Consider the following 22,663-nt stretch of genomic DNA (forward strand, 5'->3'; position numbering starts at 1 on the left):
ATGAAGCTGAGCAGTCCAAGAGGAGGGCTGGCAGCTCCTTTTGCAAGAGGAAATTAGCTGCTAGTGCCAGCAACGGGATTTTGGTTTCTCTTCCTTGTTTCCTCTGCCAGATGTGACAGGTAGCCACTGTGGGTGACCTCCGCTCTAACAGAGCGTGCTGTGACAGCAGTTCCGAGTCAGGCCCCTCTGTAGCGATGCGTTCAGTCCGTCAGCAAGGCTTCCGCAATAAACCATTCTCGGGGGAAGACGGGCGTCCCCGTGCCTCCTGTCCTTAGCCCTTCACAGATGCTGTTCGTCCCCACCTCGGTCGCGGCGGGCCCCGCGGGACATGGACCGGGGACGCTGCCCCGGCGCCTCCCCACCCGCCGGGCCGTGGCGCTGGGCTGGCCCCGCCCCGCGCTGCCCACCGCCTCCCCGCGCCGCCGGGGCCGAGCCCGAGCCGCGCGTCCCCATTGGCCGCGCGGGGCTACGGGCGGCGGCGCGGATTGGCTGCGGCGCGCGGAGCCGGGCAGAGAGGCGCAGGCAGGCAGCGCGGGGGCCTGCGGCGGCGCCTGCTAAGCTCAGCCCGGTGCCACGGAGCGGCGGCGGCCGGAGGAGACGCAGCCCCGCACCTCCCGGTGAGCCCCGGAACCGCGCGGGGCCGGCGACCGGCACGCTGGCCGCTCGGGGTGGGGGGCCTGCGTGAGCGCCCGCCGGCGCTCCCGTCGCGGAGACCCGCTCCTGCCCTGCGGGCGGAACTCCCCATCGGCCCTGCTGGGCTAGGAGCCCGCAGGCTGCCGGGCCGTCCTAGCCCGGTGGCACCCCTCTCTCGCCGCGTCCATCCCCGCGGCTGTGCCCCCTGCTCGCCGAGGGAGCCCCACGTCGCTAGGCTGCCCTCGCCCGCCCCTTCTCTGATGCGCTTCCCGTGGCGAGAGGCTGCCCGGCGTCCTTCCATCGCTGTCCCCACCCTGCGGGCACCCCTGCAGCGAGTGGGGTGGCGCTGGGGCTTCCTGGGGGATCGGGCCGTGGCCCCTTTCCCCTCGTCTCCCGCTGGGCTAGCGCGTACGTGTGGGCTGAGCGGCAGAGGTGTTGGGTGTCGCGGGAGGGGGGAAGGGGAGGGTGTTCGTGTTCCTGTCTGTTTTCGGGGCGTTGACATCCTCGGGGAGTCCTTTTTTTGTCAGACATGAGCGTGGTTCTGTACCCCACAAGTGCGAGGCAGGGTGCAGCCAGCAGTCGTTCCCGATGGATGCGGGGGACCATCCTGAACAGGAGGATTTGTTGTTATCTGTGAGTCTGGCCGCATAAGGAGGCAGTGTGTGTAACGCTCTGTGCCCCTTGCAGGTGCCGTGTCTCTATAGGGCTCGTGTCCGACAAGCAGGTGCACCCTGACACAGACCTGCAGAAAGGAAAGGGGAAAAGAAGGGAACATGAGAGCACAAAACCCGTGAGAAAATATACACGTACTGTGGGGAAAACACGATTGGCTTTGCATATAGCTCTCCCCTTCTTAATATGTTGCAGCCAGCTGAGTGGAAATCTTCAGTAACGGTGCTTATGGAGGCCTACCACTGCACTTCCAGCTGAGATTCACCAAGTCTTTTCAGTTTCCTATTCTCCAGCTAATGCTTGTGATGCAAAACCCAAGCCACTACCTCAGACTTTGCCTTGAGACCTCCCTGGCTTCACTTCCCTTACCTTCATTTGTGCTTTAAAGTAGCGTGTGGCTGTTTAGCTAGAGCTTTGCCTAGCTTGGCTTTTGCTTCTGTGATTCTCCTTCTCTGTTTATAAAATATGGTGAAGGGAGCGATATGCAAAGAAACTGAGCTATTGTGGGAGATTTCCAAGAAATTTTGTAATCAGCAATGAAAGTTCAGGCTTAGAAAAATTGGATTTTGCCCTGCAGTTCAAAGGCATAGCTCATGGGTGTGGGCTCTTGAGTCTTTGCTCCTGTAATTTGAGGCAAGGAATTCAGTAAAGGATGAAAGCTAACTGGTGTTAAAGGAGGGTACTAGTAGTGTTACCTTCTGGAAGCTCTACAGTGAGGAAATTACCTATTGAATCCTATTATGGTCTGATTATTGTATTATAAATTGAGGAGATTTTTTGCAGCTCTTGTTGCAGTGTGGGGTTTTTTTATTGCAGTTGGTCTTTCTGTGTACTTGAGTAGTGTAAGAGTTGGACAAATTGTGTCTGGGGTCAGTTTATCTCCTCTGACTGGAGTTACGTATGCAGACTTTGAGGTCAGTGATTAAAATTCTTGATCATATCACACAGTTTGGAAGCACAGCATATGAGAAGAAGGTTAATGTCTGGATGTCATAGTGTTTCTCATCCTTAGTGTTTAAAGCACTTCATAAGTGAGATAAGCATCACTGGATTGACTGTACAGGTGGGGAAACCAGGATAGATACAGAGAAAGAAAGCTGTTATTGCAAGTAACCTGCTGGGTAGCCTTTTGAACTCAGGATTGCTGTTCAGGTCTTCTGTGCCTGCAGTCATCCAGTGTTCTGCCATTACGCTGTGTTGTACCTATTGGACAATCTGGAGTGTAAAAGACTGTGATGCAGATGTCCCCAGATAATGGAGAAAGAACTGATTCCTCCAAAGCTCAGCCCTTTAGTCTTCTGAGGAATAACAGGCTTAGAGGCATACTGTACAGTGAGGTGTCTTGTACATTCAGATGCAAAGTAAACTGAAATAAGTGGATAAAATTGGATATTTATGCCCAGGAGGCACTAAACGAGCACAGCATGCAAATAAACAGCAAGCAAATCAGTAGGTGTCCTGCTGGCAGCTGCGCTGTCATTGGAAAAGGAAAATGTCCTGATCTGGATTCTTTCAGAAGCAGAGAGGAATTAAGATGCTCACAGGCCATGTGTATATACATCCAAACCAGTTCTTGCTGCACCTGCTAGCAACGTACAGTTCTCCAGGTGGCTCCCCTTGCCCTGTCTGGTTTGTATAGTGCTTAACAGGGAAGCTTCAGGGCAGTTTGTACAACGCCTTGTATACCCCACAGCTATATTTGTCTGCAGTCTAGCAATAGCTGCCTGTGTGCTTAGGTACAACTGCACAGATCTCAGCCCTGCCGGGTGTGCTGACAGGGATGATTCCTGCCCTTGGAGGTGTAACTGTGGCTGCAGGGTATTCCTCCTGGTTTGTGCTCTCATCACTGGGCCTGAATTAAAGTAGCTCAAGTTGCCTCATAACATATACCTCTCCTACTGCTTAACTTCATACTTTCAGTGATTATAATGTCAGGGTTCACAGAATTAGGAAGATGTCATGGCTGGTCTAAGACAAATTTGATCTGGTTCTTGGCTTCCCAGTTCTATTTTATGACTTCTAGGATTGAGAGTCCATTCCAGAAAAACTTTTTAAAAATTTTAGCTGTTTAAAGTACAAATTAAGATTCCCTTCCTTTCTTATCCAAATGGAAACAGCTTGTGAAAATATCTCAGAAAAAAGGGCTGGTTTAGCAGTGGTACATGTATGTACTGTAGGAACAGTATAGCATTCAGTGTTATATGCTTGTTGTTAAGATACAATCCTGTTGTATCTTAAAGATCTTACTGTATTGGCTGTATACCAGAAACTTTTAATCAAGTGGTGACTCTCTGAACTTGGATGAATCTCCTTTGTTCTTGCCTTTGCAGAGACATTTCTCCTCTTTACTGTTTTGAAAGACCATTTGATTCCTTCTTGTGTGTTGCAAATTGTCAATCTGTGTGCACCATTTTTGTTCAAGCAGGCTTTTCCAATAGTGCCTACTCTTCTTTTACAGTTCTTTATAAGCTCTTAAGAGTTTTTCAGGCATAATGATAAGTCTGAATCAAATGGTGAGGTATTTTACCTCATTTGAAAGAGTAAGCGATAGAAGAGCAGGAGAGCAGCCAGTACTGACGTGTAGGAAGCTGTGAAAGTATAGGTAAGTAATGCAAAAATGACACGTCAGGAGCACTGCGGCTTAAAGGCCATGAATACACTACACAGATAATTATTAATGTGGGCCTATCACCTATGGAAGGATGGATATGCTTTAAAACATATGTAACAGATTTATCTTTCAGGAGGCTGAAAACACCTTATTCTTGTTCCAAATTGATCTGCTTTCAGATTTCTTTTCTTGATGAACAGGTGAGGTTGCCTTAGGGGGTCAGAGCTGCTACCAACTTAAAGTAGGTAATTCTACCAGCCACTGCTCTGTGGACTGAAAGCCATACATTTCTTTTCCCTCTTTGTTTCTGAATTTTGTGATTTTTTCAATCAGATCACAGTCCTGTTTCCTGAAATGACGGCTAAGGGCCAGGAAAACAGAGAAAGTGGTATTTTCTTAGCCATATGGTGTTTGTGCAAAAATAACAGTATTCTGGGGGTTTTCCAAAGCATGCAAAGTGTATAAAACAGAGAATATTGTCCTAAACTGTTTCTGTGGCTTTCAGACTCTTTTCTGCTTTGTGGGAGTAGGGTTCTGTACTATGTCCTTCTATTAGATTGATTGTCTTTCCTTTTGCAAAATATTTTACTGTTCATTTTCCTTCTCTCAGTTAGACAGATACTAGAAATTCAGCAGAAGAATCAAGTAGGAACCTTGATTATGTGTTGCAGTTCTTGATTATATGTAAGAAGGTTGTCTCTTGCTGTCCAGGCGAGGTATGTCTATTTGCAGCAGAGAGAACATTTGGAAACAGTGGAAAAAAAATCCCACTTCTTGCAGCATGAAGTTTATGTTCTTCTGTCCTAGTTTGTGGATTTGGAGGGGTTTTGTGTGTGACAGCTTCTACAGTTCTAAATTCTGTTGAGGAAATGAATACATGTTCTAGCTCTGGCTGGATAGTCATTTAGTTATTTTACTGCACCAGCTAGCAGCTGATCTCACTAGATGCCATTGAGAAGGTATATTGCAGTCTCTTCTGAAGCTGTACTTCTGAAAGCTTGACACCTGCAGTGTCAAGGACACAGGTCTGCCCTAGTGATGAACTTACTTTTTAAAAAATTACAAAGCTGCACTGTGCTGGTTGATATGAGAAAGCACTAAAACCACTCAACTAAAAGTACTGCCTTTAGTAAGTGAATGCTGCCAGCTTGAAGAAAAGGGCTGGGAATGTGAGCTTAGTTATTCAAACTTAAGTGATTCCCCTTAATATTGTCTACTGCAATTATTTTAGTCAATCTCTCTCAGTTTTAATGCAGGAAAAAAGCATTCGTGTAGATGAGTGTTTATATTGTACTGTATCAAACTCTTACTTTGGCTGAAAGGCAGTGTACTATATAACTCTTTCTATGGCAAGGTATAAGGCACTTTAAAGGCAATAAAGCTTCAGACTTGGTGAGTTTCCCATTTAGATTTTATGATTTCACTAAAATACATCTCAGCATTGGCAGGGAGCAGAGATATCTAAGAAGTGTTTATCTTCTTGTGACTCTTGTGAAACTCAGTAGTTTAAAAATTAAAATCTAATTCTGATGGTGTTTCTGGGGGCAGTTTAGAGTAATGCAGCTTGATGAAAGTTTCGTGTAAAGTCAGTTATGTTTCAAGTATATTCTGGGTGACAAGATGAAGTGCCAAACTACTGGTTTAGCTGTACAGCTGTAATTCTGACAGTAAAACAACTTCTAAACCTGTCTCCAGCTTTCCTTCTCTTGAACAGTTAAAAATATTCCTTATTCCAGATGGAATTTTCCTTGCCACCCCCAAGTAAAGTTCAGTTTTAATTTTACAAGTGAAAATATGTTGCTTTATTGTACGCATTTATAATACTATTTTACTTAGGAATTATTTAGCAATGCCCTTGAAATTCCTGGAGTTTGAAACCTGGCATAGTTCAAGTACTTTTTATTTTATTTTAAATACATTCCTAGTTATATCTGAGGCAGAAAATTGGCTGGATAACAGCAAAGAGACCGAGTAATCACTCTTTGAGCAATTCTTACCTGGCATCTGCTAAAATACACTAGTAGTATCCAGTTTAGCCTTGGCCTGTTTGGGGTACAAGAACATGCCCTTACCCATCCCAGCTGGGCAGGAGTGGGCAGCTGCTGGGAGCCTCTGCACAAGGGTGATGGTACTGGGAGTCCATCACTAAGATGTGGTCTTCCCGAGCGGAATGGTGTTCCCTAGCCACCGGAGAAGACTGCTGTTGTGGAAGAAACCTCACATGCTTCCTTTGGTTTATAGCGCATTCATATTTTGTGCTTACTCCCTTATGATACTTTTTGCTGAGTCAGCTGAGAGATTTGGATCCCGTGTCAAAGTCTGCTCTCCTTTCCTCACTGACAGTGCCACTTTCACAGCTGTATCAGCGATGTTTGTGAGTATGGATCCTGGGTGTCAGGATCAGCGCATTTACATCATTTCTTGCGTTTCCTTTCATCTCTTCTGCTGTCCGCGTGTCATGAGCGCTAGATTTTCCTTCCTGAAGCCTTTTAGCCTGCCCACAGCATCAGCATGACATGCTCTCCATTTCTACTGGTTTTCCCACATAGCTTTCCAGCCCTTGTGTTTATGGTGTCTCAGATCTATTGTAATGACTCTTAGTCCTACCTGTCAGCTCTAAAAAAAAATGTTTTTGACTGGAAGATCATTATAGCTCTGTAGGAGGTATCCTGTTGGGTACAAGACCTGCTTGCATGGAAAGGGAAGCCAGAAGGGTGGACAGGGTGGACTGAAAGAAGAAGTGAGGAGTGGTGCTGTCGTGCCAGTGATGTTAGCAGGCATCTCAGCCTGGAGTACACAGATGACTTGTGGGTCATCTGGATAGCTAGAAAGCACTGTGATATGTTTATGGGTGTGAAAGAGTGTTACCAAGGAGTGTGGATTTCCAGCACAAGGTTTAATTTCTAGTTGTTTGGGGGTGGGGGGGGTTGAGGGCTTTTATTTTTATCCTCCCCTTGTAACCTTTGTTTCATCACTGGTTTCTCACAAAGCAAAACAGTGGGTGTTAGGAGAAGACATAAATTAGTGATGATGTTTTCATGATGTCCTATTTTTGATGTTTGGCTCAATTTTAAAGTATCCAGCTTCCATCTGTAAACCTCATACCAGGCAAAGCGCAAGGCAGCAAGCTCTTAATGGAAATCTGTACTCTAGTGCTAGATGATTTCGTGCTAGCTTTCCTGCCTGTAGTCTTGGTATTAAATCACCCCTTTCTCTTCCTCCCCAGCAAAGGAACACCCCTACAGATTTTTTCACAAGACATGTCACCTCTTGCCCTTCTAGCACTTTTCTTCTCTAAATGAAGTAACGCAACCATATAGGCTTGCAGAAGCCACTGAGGAAAACAGGAAAAAAAAAAGTGGTTTGCAGGGGAAGGAAAGAATAATATCCCTCATTTGTATTTGTATAGCATCAGGCTCAATCTTGATTAAAGACTTTGAACATCACAACAGCATGCCAGTTTTCGCTTCCGCTTTTAGCAAAGGATAGAGTGTGTGGAGGTTCTTGGCAGCATCCCTTGACAGTAAACACAACTGAAATCAACTCATATATTTTAAGTTGGTCTGGCAATAATACAAAAATGTGAATAAGTAACATAAATAACATAAAAAATAAATATTTTAAAATAAGCTTGGTGTAACTTATTAGCAGTCATATTTTTTGTTTGTATTGTGTTTTCTCCAAATCTGTCTGTCAGGCTTTCTTTGTGTTAGATGCCAAATAATGGGAACCAGCCATCTTGTTCTTCTCTGTCACCTCTCTTTCTGCATCTGGCATGAATGACACATTTTTGCCAGGTGTTTGCTTGATACTAATGTTGTGATGTACGCTCCAAAAAAATTAGGACGCTGCGAGTAGAATGGAGGGAGTAAGTTTGTAGTGAAGCCTTTTTAACAGCTCACTGTATAAATCAGGTTATATAAATGATTGCCTCAGTGGGAATTAGAAAATATGGCAGGTTAAGAAGCTGTTTAGAAACCAAACCAAACTGCTCTGACATGACAGGACAGGTTTCAGGCATAAGATGCTTCCTGGCAACAGACCAGAGCGTAATCCTACCACGCAGTGCTGCGGACAGGCTAGAGGCCGTGACTTCTGAATCCTTACCGATTTCATCATTTCAGGCAAAGCATGCTGCTGAGCCTACTGACAGCGATGGTCCCCAGACGGTGGGCACGAGGGATGTGTTTTACCTCTATGGACCATACTGCCATCCACCTCAATGTTCTCTCGTCCCAGCTCCAGTATAAAGCACACCTTGTTTTTTGCTCCACAGCTATTGCTGCAATGCAGCTTCCTGGAGAGGGAAATAAGATTACACAATCAGAGTGTGCTGGTGGAGGTAAGAAAGCAGAGGGTGAGCTTGGCTCTGATGAACTTCATGCTCCTTGTTTGCAGTGCAGTTTTGCCAGGTAATGGAGTTATGGGGGTGAAAAATCTTCAGTTTGTTCCATGATTTGGGCAGTGTAAGGGGCTGGCATAACTGCTGTATCATGATGCTTCTGCCTTGGCTGATGTAAAAAGCAGCTGAAGAAAAACATAAAAAGGGCTAGCTTGTGTTATTAAGAGAGGGAGTAGAGGCAAATGGAGATAATGACAAGCAGTGTTAAGGGCTGGATTCATTATAGGGCCTTTGACTGGGAAGAACTTTTGTGATCCCAGCAACCATCTATGTGTTGCAGTAATTATAGCTAAAAAATCTTGTTGTGCTTTTTTTCTTCCAATTATGAAATCCAAAATGCCAGTTCTTTTAGAAGTGCCTTTTAGCAGTAGCAGGAGATCGGTGACTACTTTCTTGAATTCTCATCAGTAATCTTTATTTTTCCTTGGCTAAGAAGGTGATTGGAAAATACATCTGATGCAGCCTGTAAGATTCCTAGGGTTTATTTATTTATAATAATTGTACCATTACATGATCATGAACGAGTTCAGAGTTTGTTCTTTTGCTGGGACTTTGTTCGGTCAAAATGGTAGGACTGATCATGGGTGGGTGATGTTTCAACAGTAAGTCAAGCATGGTGACTACTCTGGTTGGACCTCTTGTTCCTCACACTGCTCTGTTGCTTCCCTTTACTCTTTTGTTGTTCTGGATGGAAAAGGACGGAGAAAGGGACTGTTTGTTACATCTGGTCAAAATCCATATGCAGCCTTGCATAACTGATCCTCTCCTCTGGCTGGTAAGCAAGCTTTGCAGGCTTGCAGCCACATTCCTCTGCTCTGTTGTGAAACTTCAACCTCTGATTATCTCTTTCAGCTACTGTCACTAGTTAACAGCAAAAAAGGGGAAAGGGGCAGCTTGAGATAGTACTGACACAGTGCTTCTAAAGGCTGACAAGGCACATGATTTAGTAACTTCAGTGAAGAATTATCTGATTACTGATAAATCCTGCAGTTGCATCCATTTGGTGAAACCCTGATTTTATGAAGGAGAAGAAAAAAAATTACCTTTTTTTTTTTTTTTCTGCCTCTCTTTTTCTGAGCTGCTATGGCAGTGCTCTCTTGGGGCCTCTTGAGAAGGAGAGGTTAAGTACCACTGAAGGAGGATGGAGGACAGTGCTCTGAAGGGAAGTACTCTGCTGTCCCATTGCGCTAGCCCTGCTTATTTTCATGAGCTATCCTTAGAAAGATAAATATTTCCCTTACCAGATTTTTGTTAAATAAATAAACAAGCTGTTTAACCTCACTATTAGCTTCTTATTCAGTACTGACTGTATTCATCCTGGAATAACTTGGTGGAACTGCTTAAAATTACACCAGCAATAGATTTACCTTGATCTTCTTTTGATATGGCAGTCATTCCTAGTGTTTATTGGTGTCTTGGTGGCAATATTGTAGTTACAGAGGCAGGCTTGTCTAATGATGCAAAAAGGGAGGATAGCTGCTGCCCCATGCCACTGGACAGCTTATATTCAGATGCCTTTCTCTGCCCTTGTTACAGCATTTTTGTGGTATTTAACAGAAAGTACAATCTCTTACCTGTCTCACCACACTAAGGCTAGTGGTATTGTCAGATGATTTGTTACTTAATATTCATCATTACAGGCTATATTTGCAAAATATTTCCTTGCAACACCCATGGATGTTCCTCATGGGATATTTGCAGAGCTGCGGGACATCCAGTGGCTCTCTTGATTGCTGGAAATGAATAGAGCCAGCACAGAGCCACTCTGAAATGGTTGGTGCAGGAGGTGAGGTGCACAGCATTGACATTGAGCTGGTGGTTGCATGGGTATTGGCTTCGGGTACTTCTTGCAAGGTTTCAAAATGTGTTTGGAGTGGGGGTGCAAGCAGATATTCCAGAAAGAGTTCTCTCCCAAAACCTTAAAAATCAGTTGTCTTCCATTCCTGCTCTTAGCTTGTCTGTAATTCCAGTCCAATGGGCCTTCTCCTTTATGAAATGCAAATAGTCAGTACCTTTTGTGATTCCAGAAACAGCTGACATAATACCCTGCATTTGTGTCCCCACTCCCAATTTGTGCAGCCTCTCTGAGCATCACAGTTACACAAGCATTCCTTCAACAGTTTCTTGATTCCAGGTTCCTCTTCTCTAACCCTAGCAATTAAGCTGGACGTGCTCAACTTGTAATAGAAATTTTTATAAAGATTTACTCAGTACTAGCAGCCTTCCCAAAATGATCCAACACTTTTTAACTACCTAAATGTGACGTAGAGAATCTTCGCATTCGTGTGATTCATAGCTTGTATGTACCAGACTGGAAAAACAGCGCTCAGTCCCCTATGTGGGTGTCAGCATTATTGTGAGAGTAGAGGGTGCGATATAGATGTACCTTGACGAGACTTTACCAGTGAGTTAAGCCATTAGCACACTTAGTAAGGTCTAATTTACCTCCTCACTTTTGTGTCCAGATATTTAGTACTTGTGTGAAATATTGTAATGCAGCAGCTTCGTTATTTTTGTCAAATAGGCAATATGTAAGGAATAAATAAGCACAGTTTGTGCAGTAGCCATGTGGTTTTTTACCTAATAGGTAACTTTCAGATTTTGATAACCTTCAGTGAGTTTTCCAGTTACAAGTTTTTCTACCTTGCTTTTAATTCAACAGAGTGCTTTGGCTCATTCACAACTACAGTTTTGTGAATGGGCCCAGTGAAGTAATAGGACCACTTGAGAAATATGTATCTTGCTGAATCAGATTGGCAATAGTTTCTTTGTCCATCTGGAGCCCAAAAATACTAGGGAATTTAGCCACAGAATCTATTGATTAACACTGTGTACATACGTATGTTCCCTAAAGTGTTTTGAAAACTGCCCAACTGCTGCTGTTCTTAACTTACTGCCGGAATAAACAAGTGGTGTTCCCCAGGGCTCAGTACTGGGACTAGTTCTGTTTAATATCTTTATCGATGATCTGGACAAGATGATCAAGTGCACCAACAGATGACACCAAGTTGTGTGGTAGCGTTTATCTGCTGGAGGGTTGGAGGGCTCTACAGAGGGATCTGGACAGGCTGGATCAATGGGCCAAGGCCAGTTGTATGAGGTTCAACAAGGCTTAGTGCCGGGTCCTGCACTTGGGTCACAACAACCCCAGGCAATGCTACAGGCTTGGGGCAGAGTGGCTGGAAAGATGCTTAGCAGGAAAGGACCTGGGAATATTGATCAATAGCCAGCTGTATATGAGCCAGCAGTATGCCCAGGTGGGCAAGAAGGCCAACAGCATCCTGGCTTGTATCAGAAATAGTGTGACCAGCAGAACTAGGGCAGCGATCACCCTCTGTACTCGGCACTGGTGAGACTGTGCTTCGCGTACTGTGTTCAGTTTTGAGCCTCTTGCTACAAGAAAGACATTAAGGTGCTGGAGTTGGGCAGTGAAGGGCAATGAAGTGGTGGAGGGTCTGGAGCGCAAGTCTGATGAGGAGTGGCTGAGGGAACTGGAGTTGTTTAGCCTGGAGAAAAGGAGGCTGAGGGGAGATCTGATCGCTGTCTGCAACTACCTAAAAGGAGGTTGTAGCCAGGTGGGTGTTGGTTTCTTCTCCCAAGTAAGAAGGGATAGGACAAGAGGAAATGGCCTCAAGTTGCACCAGAGGAAGTTTAGATTGGATATTGGCAAAAATTTCTTCACTGTTCCTAGAGGTATTTAAAAGATGCATAGATGTGGTGCTTAGGGACATGGTTTAGTGGTGGACTTGGCAGTGCTGATCTTAAAGGTCTTTTCCAACCTAAATGATTCTATGATTCTAGAGAGGCATTAATAAGAATTTTGAATAGTAGAAATTATAGTAATTGTGCTTAATTCCTATATCCCTTTCTTTCTCCTCCTTCCGAATGTGAAGTTCTCGTGTTTAATGGGAATTAAAATAGTTGGCATCTGAAGGACAAAGGGGGGTGATCCCACTCTCCCTGTGTCAGTTTAAGTTATACCAGTTACTGATTTGTAAGTAATGCAGGTGCAGTTCGGGTGTGCCCTTGCACACATCCAACCTCTGACTTTTTCAAGCTGAGCGTTTGCCTACCAAAAGAAATCCCTGGATATCAGTGGTATTGATTGCAGTGAGTTCCACTATGTTCATGAGACTTTTTACTTCTTTCAAAGAAGAAAAACTACCTCTGTACACTTAGTGTAAGGGTATTGAATGTGCTAGGGTAGGAAGCAGTGTTCTGACTAGCCACAGGTTGGAGAAACTGCAGTATGTTGGGTTTCCTGCAAAGCTAAGCAATCCCAGTCCTTTTATTTTCTGTTTTGCCCTTCGTGATAATCGTCTTTGTCCAAATGAGATTCTTATCCTTCTGTCTGCAAACCGTTTGCTCAGATTTGTATAATTAACTTGGGGTTAACATTTATATAGTCTTACTTTAGTTTTCTTCCAACTACATTGAAAGATTTTTTTTTTTAGTATATTTCAAAGTGAACCTAGTAATGACTGTTAGTGTTCACTGTACCTAAAAGTTGATTTGATACTCTAGTTAGCGCTTTATTCCTTCTCTGAACATGTCAAGCCCTTAAGAGGGGTGTTGCTTTTCCTCTTCATGCAAGTTTGGGGTTCTGAGACCTGCTTTTTAGTCTTGTGGCAACTCTGATTTTTGAAGGAAGACTAGGACTTGATGCTGAGTATCCTGGCATGGCTTGCCTTCTGCTTTGTGATACTAATGTGTTTTGTTCACTTCTTGTAGGCGTATATGACGTTTAGGATTTTGACATCTTGTCTCTACCCTAGAGCTGCTATTTCTGGGTACTGAATTTTTCTGAAGTACTGTAGCTCAGTGTTGTTTGAAATGTTTTGGTTTTGCTAACAAATTGCATCAGATGCTTTCTAGAGTGTGAGGCAGGGATTAAGGAGAGCTATAGGTTTGCTTCTGGAGGAGTTAGCCATCATTTGCAGTGAAATCCAGCAGTTGATAACATAGTTAAACCTTCTAATATTTTCCATAAAACCAAAATATCCTTTATGCTAACCATGTGCTTTTACTTGGTCTTGTGGACCAGTCTGGCCAGAATCTGATCCCCGTTTTGCCTTGTATCATCATAATATATTTCAGAAGGATGTATGTAGTACTGATACATAAAAATATATCTAAAAGTGGAAAGACATGCTTTTGATTCTGCTAAAGCAGGAGATTATTTTCTAACAGTGAAAGATTGCGTAACGAGTCTTCCTTGGAAAATTGCATATCAATGCAGATTGTATACTTACTGTGGGTGGTTGGCGATGTCCTTTCCAATGACAGACTATTCAGCTAGATCTCATTACCAAGGTTCTCTTGATTAAATCAAGTGGAAGTCCGTGGCTTGTTACAATCCACAGTTTTGTGAACTGCATGTTTTTAATACATCTTAAATAAGTGTTTAGCAGTCATAGTTGCTTCAAGTCACTGACATAAGAGTGACTGCGACTTCTGCATTCTTTGCCCTGCAGCAGGACTTACACAAGTCATTGACATCCCCTTTGTGCGTCCAGCCTGCCAGGCAGGATAATTATGGATATGGAGGGGCTGTGCTGTGAGTGAAGGGGCTGAAAGCAGCTGTACGTAACAGCAAGAACTTATGTCCTACCTAAGAAGTAACAGTTCAGTGTTGAGCTATTTGATGCAAGGGTTAAAACCAAAATATCCACTACGAATAAAAGTCTACTACTGAATTGCTCGCTCTCTCTGGAGGATGAGTTTCCAAGCAGTTGGACGTGACATGGCTTAGCATGATGGGGGATGATGCTGACTAGAGTCTCTAGATGATGTTGTCATATAAATCGTTAGCGCCACTGTAGCATTTCACAATAAGAAGTACTTTTCATCCAAGATAATTTTGTTTAATGAGTTTAGCCTCACATCAGGTAAGGTAGCACTCAGTGGAGGCACGGGAATTTCTTTGCCATACCTTAGTGTCCCCGGAGTGCACCCTTAGGAGTTGTAATCCTGATTATTCACTGAATAAGTGTAGTAATAATTTGTTGATATGAAACATTGCCTTTGAAGCCAATGTTTTTTATGTGGTGAGTGTAAATATCTACAACTTTTCGCAGTCCTGCCCCCTCTACTTTGTGATGTGTCCCTGTGCTAACCATCTGTCTGAATACGATTATTGTACTTTTTGTGGTAGATTGGCTAGCTAACAAGTTCAGTTGAGAATCAGCAGTTGTTTTACTGTCTGGCAACCAGTACAGGCCAGTTTAAATATGTAATTTACAGTCTGTGTATGTAATTAATAACAGATTTTAAATTATGAAGAAGGTGAGGGATCAGCTTCAGTCTTTAATTCAGCTCAAATCAACAATTTGTTACTTAGGAGTAGTATGGTATCTGTCTTATAAACGACTGCAGTCGGGGCTCCTTTCTTGAGAGCTGCTAGTCCTCACTAGTCCCAGGCCACACTCTTATGGCGAAGGAAAAGGGAACTGAAATGGGATTAGCCGTGTCTGATTCCTTTCCTTACTGGTGTTAACAGTGTTTTCATTAGAAGTTTGTCCAGATGATGATCAATTGTCCGTTTTGTGTAGAAGAGCTCTAGAGAGCAACATGGTGACTTCAAACTGTGTACTCCTGCAATGGATATAAATTGGATGTGTGGATGCTGGCATCACATCTGTTGGAGTGTAAATTATCTGTGTCAGGATAATGTTACAATGGAGAGAGACTACAGAGCGTGTTTGCTCTACCTGAGTGACTCTGTCCCTCATCGTTCCTGTATCAGCATGGTAATCATCACAATATCCACTCCAACCAAATAAATACTGCTGCTGTTAGTGCACTGAGAGAAGGTGGAAGAAAAAAAGTGGTGCTGTAATAGCAGCACAAACTGGAGTCTCTAAATTGCCAGGGACCTTATCCTCTTCCTATAAGCGTTGCATCTTCTATCTTTGTCACTTGCTTCTGATGCCTGTCCTTCCCTCTGCCTGTCTTAGACCCTTCCTTATGCCGCACTGTGCTTGTGCTGAGCCAAGGCAGCACAAGTCTTGGGCTAGCTCTGGTTCCCTGAGGACCAGGCTGCTTGGTCATCTCCCTCCTTGCAGCACATGAGTGCAGGTGCTTTGGTCGCAGCCCCTCAGGCAGGCTTCGAACCCTGCACTTAGGAAATCATCCTGCCAAAACATTGCATCCTGCTGCTGGAGCCTATGGGAGACAGCATAAAGGAGGTCCCACAGCTGGGATCTGGCCCCTGGCTCCCTGCTGCAGTGCAGCCCTGCCTCTTGGGGGACACAGAGCACCCCATCCTCTGCTCGAGTCATTTTAATGCCCTGATTACTGAAGTGGGTAAGTCACCATCTCACTTGTAATAATTACAGATTTCCTCTGTGATTTTTCACTCGTCGGTTGCCACAGCAACTGTGCAGTGGCTTGGCTGAAAGGCTGTCACAGGGATTTAAATCTGAAGCGGCTCAGCCTTTTCCTGCACTCTGGTGCATCTTCCCTCTTGCCCCTGGCACCATGGCAACCTGGCGATGGCATCCCTGCCTCGGCGATGCACCCTGTGCTCGCTGCCCCTGTGTCCATGGGCCTGAAGGGATGCTGCGGCCGAGCTGCTGCTGTTATTCTCTGTGTGTATCCGTGTCTCTCCCATTCCCCATCTTAAGCAGAGCACAGTGGGAGGTGGCATTGGGATGTGTGCTGGCTGTTGTACTGCCTGCGCCTGTGCACGACCGGAAGGAACTGAACCAAACCAAGGTTATTTTATCCCAGGTGTCACCCTCAGGATACTTACAAACCAGAGTAAAATGAAGGGTTTTAAGGACAAAACCTGTTCTTCAGCTTCCACAATTCTTGAAAACTAAGGGGCCATTTCAAACATTAATACAGTCTGCTTCTGCATCTCAGGAATTTGTTTTCAGAAACCTGCCGAAAAGATGTTCAGGTGAACTCAGAGTCCCAGGGGTCCGAGCTGGTGGGCTACACCCACATGTCAGAGGTACTGGATTAGCAGCGGGCAGAGCCAGATTATTTATCTCTGTCTGAGGTGAGTTAAGTATTACTCTCCTCTGCGTTTGGCTGAGCACGAGGTATAGCTTGCAGGAGCAGGTTTCATTAACCTTCATTAACTGGGGCATCCCTCCCAGCTAAGCTGCAGGGTCGCAGCTCAGAGTTTCCTCCGGGTGATGCCTGTCCTCACTGCCAGCAGTGGCAAGTGGCTGCTGGAGGGAGCTGACAGCAATGGCATTTCTCACGAATGCAGCCATCAGCAGCCTACTCTAAATTGAAGGAGAGCGACGTTTTCAACCGGTAAGCTGGCTGCGGGGAGTTTCCATCCAGTTCGTGTAAGTGGCTTTGCCTTCTGCCTGCGTGTGGTAGGGTTTAGCACGGACTCTGGGTGCACCTGCAAGGGCTGCGCCCCCGTGCTTTCTGTTCAGAGGTGAACGCGTGTCTGTATGTGTGTGCAAACATGTGATGTTAAAATGAATCTATCCCTGACATTGATATGCATGGCTAGCTGTTCCACAGTTTGTTTGCTGGACCCCTTGTGAAAGAAATCTCCTGCATGCATCTGCTTTTCTGTGTTTCCAGCTGAAATGGGGGTCACCTTGAGAAACCAGAGCACTCGCTCCCTTTTAAGACGTTTCTCTTGGTTTGGTGCAGGCTGCCTCCAAGTGAGCTATTTTATGACTTCAGGAAGCATAAAACTAAATTGTGCTTTTACAGTACATTTTATTTGATGCTATTTATCTATTTTCATGACCTCTGAGGAGGCAATGGTAGGATGCTGAGGAATAAAATCTTACAAGTAATATAACTGAATTTCTTTGGAGGAAGCTCCACTTGAGGGTATTTTGCAATACTTTAATTTTCCCAAAACTACAGAACGCTTGTGGAGCAACTAATTTAAAAAGCACGGCTGTGTCATAATTTAAGCTGTTTAACCTGCTGAGAGCTGGACTGTTTGGCATGGGAAACGTGTGGAGACTAACAGTCATGGTTTGGATATGTTGTTGTCATCTGCATTTAAAATAATGGCTTCAAAATATGCAGGCTTGAAGAGACGTTCTGTGTAGCTCACTAGTAAAGTTCACTGAGATTTCAAAGTGCAATTTTTTCTGTGGGAACTATTAAGGATTGACAAACTTTAAAAAAAAAAATTTCAGCTAACACTAGTTTAGTTGTTGGTTTTTACCAACACTTATGTACAGTTATGCCATTTATGTAGGTATTTTTAGCTGTGAATCTGGAACTTGCCCAGTTTCTAAATGCCCAGATGCATTTTAGACCCCATTTTTCCTTTTCCTGAGACAATGTATTTCTGTCCCAGGGAAGGTGTAGGCACATCTCATCCCAGCTTAGCTGTTCCAATAGTTCTTGAATCAAAAATGAGCTGCTCAAAAGTTTAGTGGGTCACCTGAATCCTAGTGTGCCATAATCACAATATTCCCACATGTTCCTATTCATTGGAGTATGGACCAACAGTCTTTCCTTGGTCCAGTATTTGTTGGAGAGAGGGAAAACAGAGACAAGGGCAAAAAGATGATTTTTTTTGTTACTAAAAAGAAAAGAAAAAAAGATGTATTCATATCCAACCACCAAACCCTGCTTAGAAGACATCTAAGGATGAGAACCTGAACGCATAAGTGTAATGACACTTCTGACTGCAAGTGAGTTTTAAAACTTGATGGAAGATCTGAAGGTTTCTGTTCTAGTTTCACTGCTGGTCCAGCTCTGACCTGATTGTTGGTCTTACTAGGTAGGGAGGTGTTGCCATGTCATGATGGATATTGTACAGTCCTTTCAAGCTATAGACGTGAGGATTTTATCTCGTGCATTGCATCTTGCTTTGGGCTTTTGCTGCAGTTTTCAAAACAGACTGACTTGAATGCCAGCTGAATCTGGAGTAAGAGAAGGTAGCTGTGCAAAAATCCAGTTTATAAGGGAGACTTACAGTGTTGTGTGCAGTATTTACTGTTTTGTTGAGACTTGAAGGACAAAACCAGTCTCCCCATTTCTATTCTTCTGGACAGTTGTGGGAGTGTTTGATCCTGTTGGTGTCAATAATAAATAAGGAACCATGAATAACAGACACTTGAGCTTTACATGTAACTATGACAACTGTGTCCTTGACAACTTAAGTACAATCATGGAGTTTCCAATTACATCCTGTTCTACACAAAGCCGTTAAGGTTATTAGAGACATAAACAGCAAAAGCATCTGTCAGCTTGTGAAGTGTTTTCTGGCAAAATCCATTTTGGTGGTAGATACACGTTTCTATTTGCAGATTGCTGTCGCTTGGTTTGTTGTCAGTTGGTGGGAGATGCCTTGGTGAGCTGTGCTCTCCCTGTGCTGTCCAAGGACAAACTTGCCATTCATTGGTCAGAGTCACTTTTTGCGCTTACTTTTTAGCTGCTGCCTGAGCTTGTAGGGTGCTTGTAACCACCTTTGCTTTAGAAGTATGAGGCTGTGGCCTTTGGTTGACCAAGTTCGGTGAGGAGCAGCTTGTTTCTCTTTTCTGTGCTGTCTCATGAGGATGGTGCTAGGTACTATTCTTCCTGAAGTCAGGAGTTTCAGCTCTGTTTTGTGCTGGGTTTATATAGATGCTGGATAGAAAATGTAATGCCAGCCTTATATGAATGCTAGATGTAAATTTTCTTGCAACTATGTCTTAACAGGACTTTCCTGTTCCTGTAATGATTTGGATAGCCTTAGTTTAGCTGTCACTAGAAATTTGTGGTGTTATGCTAACAAGCTTCCCTTGCAAATGCTGTTGCACACTAATTCAAATTTTTTTCAGAACTATACCTTTGAAAAAAACCACAACTGTTGAACTAAAAGGACCTGTTGTATTCCATTGTGCGCACTCAGGCTTTCATAACTACATAGTCTATATTGAACTCTTAACTCTGCTTCTGGGACCAAGTGAATTGCAGTTAAGTATATCAACGTGCTGGCAGGCTTATTTATTTACTTACTTACTTTGTTGTTTACTACATTTAAGTGGCTAAAGCAATAAGTCAGGATTTCTAATGTCACCCTGCACCCTGTCAATAACAACTGGTTAAGTCATTCAGGTTTTTTCCTGCTTTGATCTATTGGATGTGGACTTTCCCCATCTCCCCAAGGGAGGGCGGGGTGGTACTTAGTGATTGCAGTGCACTTTCAAACAGCCAGTGCCTTATACATCGAATCTTTTTATGTAGATACCATGATGCCATTAGGTTGCCTGGTTCTTCCTCAAATGCAGACTAATGAAGGACATGATTATGTTTTATGGATGACAGACTCAACTGTATTCCACCTCTCCCATACTTATATTTCTTTGTGAAATTGCGGGGATATTCCAGACTGGGATCTCCTTGAGCTGTTTTTAGAAGTAAAACACCTGAGCTGCATCACCTAAATCATGAAAGATGCTTGTTTGTGAACACTGCAAACTAGGAGACTTGTCTCCTTTTAACAAATGGCCTTGGATTTTTATTACTTTCTTTAAGATGAGGCCCTTCCACTCTTTTGTGGGCCCCAGACACAGAACGCTATCTGCCAGACATCGGTGAAAACAATAAAAAAGAGTAACAAGGGATTTTCAGGAGTTTACAGAGTACAGAATGTGGAAGGATCAGTTAAGATTTTTCCTTCTAACTTGTCATGCTGCTGCAGTGTAAGAGATGATAGGGCTTGAGCAGCATGAATGAGGCTGGACAGCTCGTCCCTGTTCAGCTTAGAAGCTGCAGTCCCGTCCAATTCTGGTTTTGGCAGCCTTTCTATCTTTCCCCTCTTTCAGAACGGCTTATCTCATCTCTCACTGACCCTACGGCAGTCACTGCTTATGTGATGGGGTCTGTAACTCCCTCTTCTTAGTGCCCATGTCCTGGCCCTGTTATCCAAACTCTTTCCAGCTTGTCTTGGATATATTTCAGTCTGATTGTCTTCCAGCAAAGCTGTTTGAAGAGCCCTGATGTGCGGGTGTGGGAGCATTGCAGAGGGTAGAAAAGGAAAAACGAGCTCCTGGAAGATAACACAAAAAGCTGGACCACTAACACTTCATCACGTTGTGGGTCTTTGTAACAGTAGTTGTGCTCTCTATCCTGTGAAGCCCAAGAAGTTAACTTGTAATTCCAAAAGAAAATCAGCTTTGCAGTGTTTTCCCACTTCCAGCACGGTACTTCCTGAGTACCACCAGACTTTTCAACCATTGTTCTTTTGTTTTAGTCACAGGAACCATAGCTGACTTGGTCTCTCAATTTGCAGTTTCTTCCACTGTTAAAAAACAGATGCAGAAAATGCAATGTCAAAGCATGCTAACTTGTGAACTGAAAAGCCTTCTCACCTCTTTGAGAAACACCCTGTATTGGGTTTGTGTGGCAAGGTTTTGGTACCGGGGCAGGGGGGCTACAGGGGTGGGTTTTGCAAGAAGCTGCTAGAAGCTTCCCCTGTGTCTGATAGAGCCAATGCCAGCCGGCTACAAGACGGACCCGCCGCTGGCCAAGGCCAAGCCAATCAGCGCCTCTGTGATAACATATTTAAGAAAGAGAAAAACAGTTAGAGAGAGCTTTTGCAGCCAGAGAGAGGAGTGAGAAGAAGTAAGAAACTCTGCAGACACCAAGGTCAGTGCAGAAGGAGGGGCAGGAGGTGCTCCAGGTGCCAGAGCAGAGATCCCCCTGTGCAGCCCGTGGTGAAGACCATGGTGAAGCAGGCTGTTCCCCTGCAGCCCATGGAGGGAGGATGAGGGGGTGTAGAGATTCCACCTGCAGCCCATGGAGGACCCCACGCAGGAGCAGGTGGAGGCACCTGAAGGAGGCTGTGACCCCACGGGAAGCCCACTCTGGAGCAAGCTCCTGGCAGGACCTGTGGACCCATGGAGAGAGGAGCCCACACCAGAGCAGGTTTGCTGGCAGGACTTGTGACCCTGTGGGGGACCCACGCTGGAGCAGTCTGTTCCTGAAGGTCTGCACCCCGTGGGAGAGACCCACGTTGGAGCAGTTCGTGAAGGACTGTAGCCTGTGGGAAGGACTCACGTTGGAGAAGTTCATGGAGGACTGTCTCCTGTGAGAGGGACTCCATGCTGGAGCAGGGGAACGATGAGAGGAGTCCTCCCCCTGAGGAGGGGGAGAAGCGGCAGAAACAATGTGATCAACTGACCACAACCCCCATTCCATGTCCCCCTGTGCCGCTGAGGGGGAAGGAGGTTTGAAGCCAGGAGTGAAGTTGAGCCCGGGAAGATGGGAGGGGTGGAGGGAGGTGTTTTAAGATTTGATTTTATTTCTCATTCCTCTACTCTGTTTTGCTTGGTAATAAATTAGATGAATTTCTCTCTAAGTTCAGTCTGTTTTGCCCGTGATGATAGATGGTGAGTGATCTCTCCCTGTTCTTATCTCAACCCACAAGCCTTTCGTTATACCTTTTCTCCCCTGTCCAGTGAAGGAAGGGCAGTGATAGAGTGGCTCTGGTGGGCACCTGGCCTCCAGCCAGGGTCAACCCACCACACACCCTCTTTGCAAACTGTCTACACCAGCTCACCTCCAGGATAGCAGAGCAGGCTGGGGCGTGGAAAAGGTGGTTTTGCTTTCATGTATAATGCTGGTGCTACCTGTGGACTCCCGACAGAGAGGGGAAGCTTCCGCCTGCTGTGTGTGGGCTGGCAGAGCTTCAGGACCTTGGGCTGCTGCTCATGCACCCACCAGCAGACCCTGCGCACAGAGCGAGTAAGCCTTGCGCTGTTTTCACATCAAGATGGACCCAAGCAAACGGGACTAAAAGATAGTTTGAGATGTTTTAAATTTCACAACAATCAACACGTAGCACAATGATACGCTCGCTGCTGTGCATCATAGAAAAGTCAAGCGAAGGAAAACAGCAAAAAAGGAATTAATTTGCCTTCATCTCCCTGCTCCCCAAATACGTATTATGAAGGCTTGTGGAGTAATTGCAGTGTGCAGCTTGTGCTGCTGTTTCTAAACCACTTAATTGTTCCTGGATAAATGGGTTTGGAGTAGCTGAGGGACAGATGAATGTGCCCCCATGAATTTAAAATAGGCTTCTATGTCTTTGGCATGAGTTGCAAGAGTGAGATGCGAATCTGCAGTGCTGACTTCTCATCCCTATCTTGCAGTGTCTCTGTTTCACCTCTTACCCTTGCATCTGTCCCGAGGATGCTTTCAGAGGCAGGTTTTTGCAAGCTGCAGTCTGAAACACGGATGTCATGCTGCATTAGCTTCGCTGCTAGCAAGTGAGAATGTTATTTGAGCTCCTAGTTTGTAGATTTTTGCTCTTGTATCTGGATCAAGCCCCCCTGAACGTTGGGGTCCCTCTAACTTTTTTTTCCCCAGGGGTTGCCCCTAAGAAACATAATCTTGTTACCTCACAGAAACAATGCATCTTT

At 44.7% G+C, this 22,663-nt stretch overlaps 1 protein-coding gene across 6 annotated transcripts in view; it reads left to right on the top strand.

The window, feature by feature from the left end:
* ABAT (4-aminobutyrate aminotransferase) overlaps positions 1-22,663 on the top strand; it is a 62,763-nt gene that overhangs the window by 2,377 nt on the left and 37,723 nt on the right. Inside the window, exons 1-2 of one of the 6 annotated variants that reach the window (XM_075767970.1) lie at positions 506-617; positions 16,199-16,323. The exons of 1 other annotated variant lie outside the window; for it this stretch is intronic. The gene's annotated coding sequence lies outside the window, so the exon portion shown is untranslated. Of the gene's footprint in view, positions 1-489; positions 618-961; positions 1,042-16,198; positions 16,324-16,450; positions 16,622-22,663 lie in introns of those variants that run through there. 4 more of the 6 variants (XM_075767966.1, XM_075767971.1, XM_075767968.1 and 1 more) reach the window with 4 other exon arrangements.

Source organism: Balearica regulorum, chromosome 15 (assembly GCF_011004875.1).
Source record: "Balearica regulorum gibbericeps isolate bBalReg1 chromosome 15, bBalReg1.pri, whole genome shotgun sequence".
Lineage (NCBI taxonomy): Eukaryota > Metazoa > Chordata > Aves > Gruiformes > Gruidae > Balearica > Balearica regulorum.